Source organism: Gossypium hirsutum, chromosome A01 (assembly GCF_007990345.1).
Source record: "Gossypium hirsutum isolate 1008001.06 chromosome A01, Gossypium_hirsutum_v2.1, whole genome shotgun sequence".
Lineage (NCBI taxonomy): Eukaryota > Viridiplantae > Streptophyta > Magnoliopsida > Malvales > Malvaceae > Gossypium > Gossypium hirsutum.
In genome coordinates this window covers 29,476,377-29,483,368 of record NC_053424.1, presented here as the reverse complement: position 1 = coordinate 29,483,368, position 6,992 = coordinate 29,476,377, and the positions used below count along the sequence as shown (strand labels likewise).

Below are 6,992 nucleotides of genomic sequence, written 5' to 3'. Positions count from 1 at the left end.
TCCACGTACTATGTATGATTATGCGAAACCTTCTTTAACAGGAACTGAATCTAGCATAGTCAGACCTGTTGTAGCTGCAACTACTTTTGAATTAAAGCCTAACACTATTCAGATGATACAACAGTTTGTTCAGTTTGATGGTTTGCAGGATGAAGATCCCAATGCTCACTTAGCGAACTTTCTGGAAATTTACGATACATTTAAAATCAATGGCGTTTCTGATGATACCATACGTCTTCGGTTGTTTCCCTTTTCACTGAGAAACAAAGCTAAACAGTGGTTGAACTCATTACCATGAGGGTCTATCACTAATTGGGAACAAATGACCGAGAAATTTTTACTAATATATTTTTTGCCAGCTAAAACGGCTAAAATACGTAATGGTATCTCTTCTTTTGTGCAGATGGATTTCGAAACACTTTACGATGCATGGGAGAGATACAAGGACTTACTGAGAAGGTGCCCTCACCATGGGTTACCGTTTTGGCTTCAAGTACAAACATTCTACAATGGCCTGAATCCCTCGACTCGGCAAATGGTTGACGCAGTCGCTGGCGGAACCATCAAAAATAAAACACCAGAAGATGTCTATGAATTTATAGAGGAGATGTCACTGAATAACTATAGTGGCAAGTTATGAGGACAAAGCCAACGAAAACAGCCGGTGTTTATAACATCGATTCAGTCACCATGCTCTCTAATCAGGTAGGACTTCTCAATAAAAAGATTGACGGTTTACTTGGTTCTACGCAGGTACATCCAGTAATGAGGTGTGACTCAAGTGGCGGAGGTGTGCATACAGAATACCAATCCTACAACTGAAGAAGAACAAGTCAACTATATGGGTAACAATAACTTCCAATCTCAAAATAACCCATACAGTAATACTTGTAATGCAGGTTGGAGGAACCACCCAAATTTCTCCTAGGGTGGTCAAGGGAATCAAAAGCCACAGAATCCTCAGGGTTTTCAACAGCCACCTTATCAACAAGAGAAGAAACTGAACCTTGAAGAGATGCTCTCAAAATTCATATCAGTGTCAGAAACCCATTTCCAAAATACCGAGACAACACTTAAAAATCAACAAGTATCTATCAAAGAACTTGAAACTAAGATAAGCCGGCTTTCCAAAATAATCTCAGAAAGACCACCAGGAAATTTATTTAGTAATACCAAATCAAGAGAGCATGCCAAAGCGGTTACACTAAGGAGTGGGAAAGTGTTAGCAGAATCTGAAAAGAAGTTAGCACAAGAAGCCGTGGAAAGCGAAAGGAGGGAAGAAAAACCCAAAAATAGTGACAAACCAGTGCCGGAGGAATATACACCACCGGTTCCATATCCAGCAAAATTAAAAAAAGATCGCATTGATGCATAATTCGGTAAGTTTCTTGAACTTGTTAAGCAATTACATATGAATTTACCGTTTGTTGAAGCTATCTCGCAGATGCCTACATACGCAAAATTTTTGAAAGAGCTTTTAACAAATAAAAGGAAGTTCGAGGACTTATCTACAGTAGAACTCAACGAGGAATGCTCCGCCATACTCCAAAATAAGCTGCCAACCAAACTAAAATATCCAGGAAGTTTTACTATCCCTTGCTTAATTGGTAATCTGAATATTAAAAAAGCACTAGCTGATTTAGGCGTTAGTATTAATTTGATGCCCTATAAAATGTTTAAACAACTTGGTCTTGGGAACCTAAACCCACTAGGATGAGTATTCAATTAGCCGGTAGATCTGCTAAATATCCCAGGGGTATTATAGAAGACGTACTCGTAAAAGTCGATAAATTTATATTCCCTGTTGATTTTGTTGTGCTTGACATGGATGAAGATATGGAAGTACCCTTAATTTTAAGGCGCCCATTCCTAGCCACTGCTAGAGCCGTGATTGATGTAGGTGACGGTAAATTGGTACTTAGAGTAGGTGACGAGGAAATGATCTTTAAAATTTATGATGCTATGAGATTCTCTTGGGAATAGGATGATTCATGTTATTTCATTGACTCTATTGATCATATTACTCAAGACTCTTTTTAGGAAATTGTACAAGAGGAGACGACAGAACCGTATCCAGCTCAAGACGTGGAGATAGGTGAGGAACTTAATGACCATCCGTCAAGACAAGTAGAATATGAGGGTATTAAGATAAACGATGAACTTAAGTAAAAACCCTCAATTGAGGAGCCTCCCATATTGGAACTTAAACAATTACCAAACCATTTAGAATATGCATTCCTTGGAAATAATTCTACATTACCAGTTATTATTGCTTCTAATTTGCAACCCTAGGAGAAAGAGGAATTAATCCAAGTATTAAAAGAACATAAGAAGGCCATAGCATGGAAAATTTTTGACATTAAAGGAATCAGTCCTTCTTTTTGCACCCACAAAATTTTAATGGAAGATGAATACAAACCATGTATGTAAGCTCAAAGATGTCTGAAACCCAACATGAAGGAAGTTGTAAAAGCTGAGGTAATAAAACTTCTAGATGCTGGAATTATTTATCCTATTTCTGGCAGTTCTTGGTAAGTCCAGTGCAAGTTGTCCCCAAGAAAGGAGGCATGACGGTTGTGACCAACGAGAAGAATGAATTAATCCTAACAAGAACGGTTACAGGATGGAGAGTTTGCATAGACTACAGGAAACTGAATGACTCCACAAGAAAAGATCACTTCCCCATGCCATTCATTGACCAAATGTTAGAAAGATTATCCGAACACATGTATTACTGCTTCCTAGACGGACTCTCTGGTTACTTCCAAATCCCAATAGCTCTTGAAGATCAAGAAAATACGACATTCACATGCCCATATGGTATGTTCACTTATCGTAGAATGCCTTTTGGATTATGTAATGCCCCTGCTACTTTTCAGTGCTGTATGATAGCCATATTCGACAAACTCGTGGAAGGTATCATGGAAGTCTTCATGGATGATTTTTCGGTATTCGATAACTCTTTCCATCTCTGCCTTAAAAATTAAAAATGAGTTTTAATAAGATGTGAGGAAACAAACCTTGTGCTTAACTGGGAGAAATGTCACTTCATGGTTCAAAAAGGTATTGTACTAGGGCATAAAATTTCTAGTAAAGGGATTGAGGTGGATAAATCTAAAATAGAAACAATAAAAAATTACCACCCCTTGTTCAGTTAAGGCTATTACAAGCTTTTTAAGACATGCTGGTTTTTATGGAAGATTCGTTAATGATTTTTCTAAAATAGCTAAGCCTTTAACTAAATTGCTAGAAAAAGATATACCTTTTAACTTTGATGAGGAATGTTTAGAAGCATTTAATACTTTAAAGGATAAATTAATTAATACTCCAATCATAATTGCACCTGATTGGAACTTGCCATTTGATCTAATGTGTGATGCGAGTGATTTTCCAATAGGTGTAGTACTGGGACAGCGATGAGATAAGCATTTTCAACCTATCTATTACGCCAGCAAAACCTTAACGGCTGCACAAGAAAACTATACTACTACTGAAAAAGAGTTGCTAGCTATGGTTTTTGCTTTTGATAAATTTCGATCATATCTCATATTGTCTAAAGTTGTTGTTTACACTGACCATTCCGCCATTCACTATCTTTTAACTAAAACCGATGCAAAACCTCGACTCATTCAATGGATTCTCCTTTTCAGGAATTTGACTTGGAAATTTAGGACAAGAAAGGAGCTAAAAATCTCGCGGTTGATCATCTATCCAGGCTCGAGAAATCCAATACCAGAGAACTAGATGATGTGGAAATAAATGATTCGTTCCCTGAAGAATAATTTTTTGCTATATCTAACTTCAAGGTACCTTGGTCTGTAGACATCGCAAATTTTTTAGCTGCTAACATTATCCTAAAAGGGTTAACACACCAGCAAAAGAAGTGATTCTTTAATGATGTGAAAAACTACTTTTGGGACGATCCATTTCTGTTTCACAGATGTGTAGATCAAGTCACTAGAAGATGTGTTACAGGATCAGAAATATCAAAAATATTGGAACACTGCCACTCAGGGGCAATCGGAGGACACTATGGTGGAACTAAGACCGCACACAAAATACTTGAATCAGGTTTTTATTGGCCTTCATTATTCAAAGACGCTATCAGGTATGTTACTTTATGTGACAAATGCCAACGGACGGGTAACATATCTAAACGTGATGAAATGCCTCAAAACTATATGCTTTCTTGTGAAATATTTGACGTGTGGGGTATCGATTTCATAGGCCCATTCCCCAGTTCATTCAGAAATAAATATATCTTAGTAGCAGTCGACTACATGTCCAAATGGGTAGAAGCCAAAGCTCTACCTACTAATGATGCTAGAGTGGTAATACGTTTTCTTAAAAAACTCTTTTCGAGATTCGAAATACCTAGAGCAATTATCAGTGACAGGGGCACTCATTTTTGTAATACCCAATTTGACAAAACCCTTAAAAAATACGGAGTTCATCATAGAACAGCCACCCCATACCATCCTCAAACTAATGGACAAGTTGAAGTAGCAAACCGAGAACTCAAACGGATCCTTGAAAAAATAGTAGAATCAAACAGAAAAGACTGGACAACAAAAATAGATGATGCCTTATGGGCTTACAGAACCGCTTTTAAGACTCCTATAGGGACATCTCCTTACAGACTTGTTTATGGAAACAGTTGTCATCTCCCATTCGAATTAGAGCATAAAACTTTTTGGGCTATTAAATTTCTAAACCTTGATCCCAAACTTGCAGGAAAAAACAGGTTGATGCAGCTGAACGAGCTAGATGAATGGCAAGCCAATGCATACGAAAATTCACGCCTATACAAGGAAGCAATAAAGCGGCGCCACGATGTTCATTTAAAGCAATGAAAACAATTTGAAGTTGGAGATCTTGTCTTACTATACAACTCAAGACTCAAATTGTTTCCCGGGAAACTAAAATCACAATGGTCAGGACCCTTCGTAATTCAATCTGTTCATCCATATGGCACGATAGAGGTAAGTCACCCATCATATGGTACTTTCAAAGTAAATGGACACTGTCTCAAACTTTATAATGATGAGGATTTTAAAATCGATGGAGAGGAGCTACGACTCCACAAACCGCCCTGATTATACTAACAAGGTAACAATCGAGCTTAGACTATAAACAAGCGCTTCTCAGGAGGCAACCCGAGTACTAACAATTTTAAATTATTTTAAATTCAAGTTTTAAACATTTAGGTCACTAACAGAGTATTTGAAGCACAGGTTCCTAGCACCATACGGCCGGTAACACGGCCGTGCAATATGGCCGTGTGAAAACAAGGTACATGATTTCCCTAAAACACGGGATGTGATACATCCCCACGGCCGTGCAACATGGTCATGGATGAACTTCATAAGTGACCACGGGCGTGGGAATGGAAAACCATGGGAGTGCCAGGGACAAGGCTCGATTCTGTTTCTTCGACACAGGCGTGTCTGCCGTTCAGCCATGTACAATAATACACGGGCATGCTACCATAACACATGGGCGTGGGAGAAGCGAACAAAGCTAGGCATGGCCGTGCGACATTACCGTGTTCCACACACGCCCAAGACACACGGGCGTGGGATAATAGCCGGGCACGACCTAACTCATAAAATTCAAAAAACACGGGCTCACCCTCAAAGTACACAGGTATGGCCCTAGGCCATGTGAACCTCCCCTATATAAACAAACCACTGTTCATCTTCTTCCCCTTTTCAAAACCCTAGCCGAAATCTACCCTTCTCCACTTCATAATCCCTATCCCGGCCACCCTCTCATCCAGTTCATGCGGCGGCTTCATATGCTGACATCTCTGAGCGCCTCACCTGATTCGAGCAGCAGTGCTTTCAACGATTTGACAACATTGATGTTATTCTACAACAGATTTGTCAGCACATCCTCATCTCATCGCCAGTCCCACCTCACGAACCATCCAGCGATGAAGATGTTTAGAAATATTTATTTATTATTTTATGTTTTTAATTTTTATCGAAACTAATTTTTATTTTTCTTAGATTTTAGATTTTTATTTTTTATTTTATTATTATTTCAGTTATTTCTTTTCGAGTCCTTATTCTTCCTAATATCTCCAAAAAAAGTTCCTGATTTTATCACAGTTATATAGAGCTCCTAAGCTCATCATCACATAGGAACTACAACTATACCAGGGAAGGTTCTTCACGATTGCCATGTCCTGCTAGACCACGATCATAGCTACCACTAGATATAATATTCTTTTGGCACAGGACTTATGGCCTAATGAACCTCTACGACCGCTGGAGTATCCTCCTCGACTCTCAAACCGATCACTCTCCAAAACTTTAGTTCGAGGAATTCATCATACAGGAAGTTTCACTTCTCTCCCTATCTTATTTTTATTCTCTAACATCTATCTTTGTACATTGAGGGCAATGTACATCTTAAGTGTGGGGGGGCATTTATTTCACTATCAGAAAAATTCCTGAATAATTACCTTGTTCTCATGAAAAACTCTCATATCATATTTAGGATAAATTTTAATTGATTTATGATTTTGATTGATATATCTTGAATTAAAACATAGGGATTTATGCATTGATTATTTAAACTTTAAGACATTAGAGAATCAAGTATGATAAGTTAATTTTTAAGAAATTAAAATTATAGGTTGTTTCCCCAAGTCTAGGTATTACTTTGAATTAGAATTCACAAGTCTAAATATCAAAAAGCCATAATTTTTTGTGAGATTTTTGAGCCTTTTGACCATCTATTCATCCTTTCATGCTCACTTTTATTATTGCTTTGACTGCATCAGTATTGAACTGTTATTCTAGAACTTGCTTAATTATGCATGTCGAGACAATACCATTTGATTTGATATATCAAAATGATTAAGGCACTTAGGATTAACCCACTCATGCCATGAAAAGCCTACCTCCACGATTAACCCCTAGTAAACCCCCTTGAGCCCAACAAACCAATTCTTGTATTACCCTTAATATTAACCTTTAACCCAT

At 37.9% G+C, this 6,992-nt stretch overlaps 1 non-coding gene across 1 annotated transcript; it reads right to left on the bottom strand.

The window, feature by feature from the left end:
- Nucleotides 1–370: 370 nt before the first annotated feature.
- On the bottom strand, nucleotides 371–477 carry LOC121208218 (small nucleolar RNA R71). The gene has a single exon (XR_005903175.1). It is a non-coding gene; the product is annotated as a small nucleolar RNA R71 (small nucleolar RNA).
- Nucleotides 478–6,992: the final 6,515 nt, after the last annotated feature.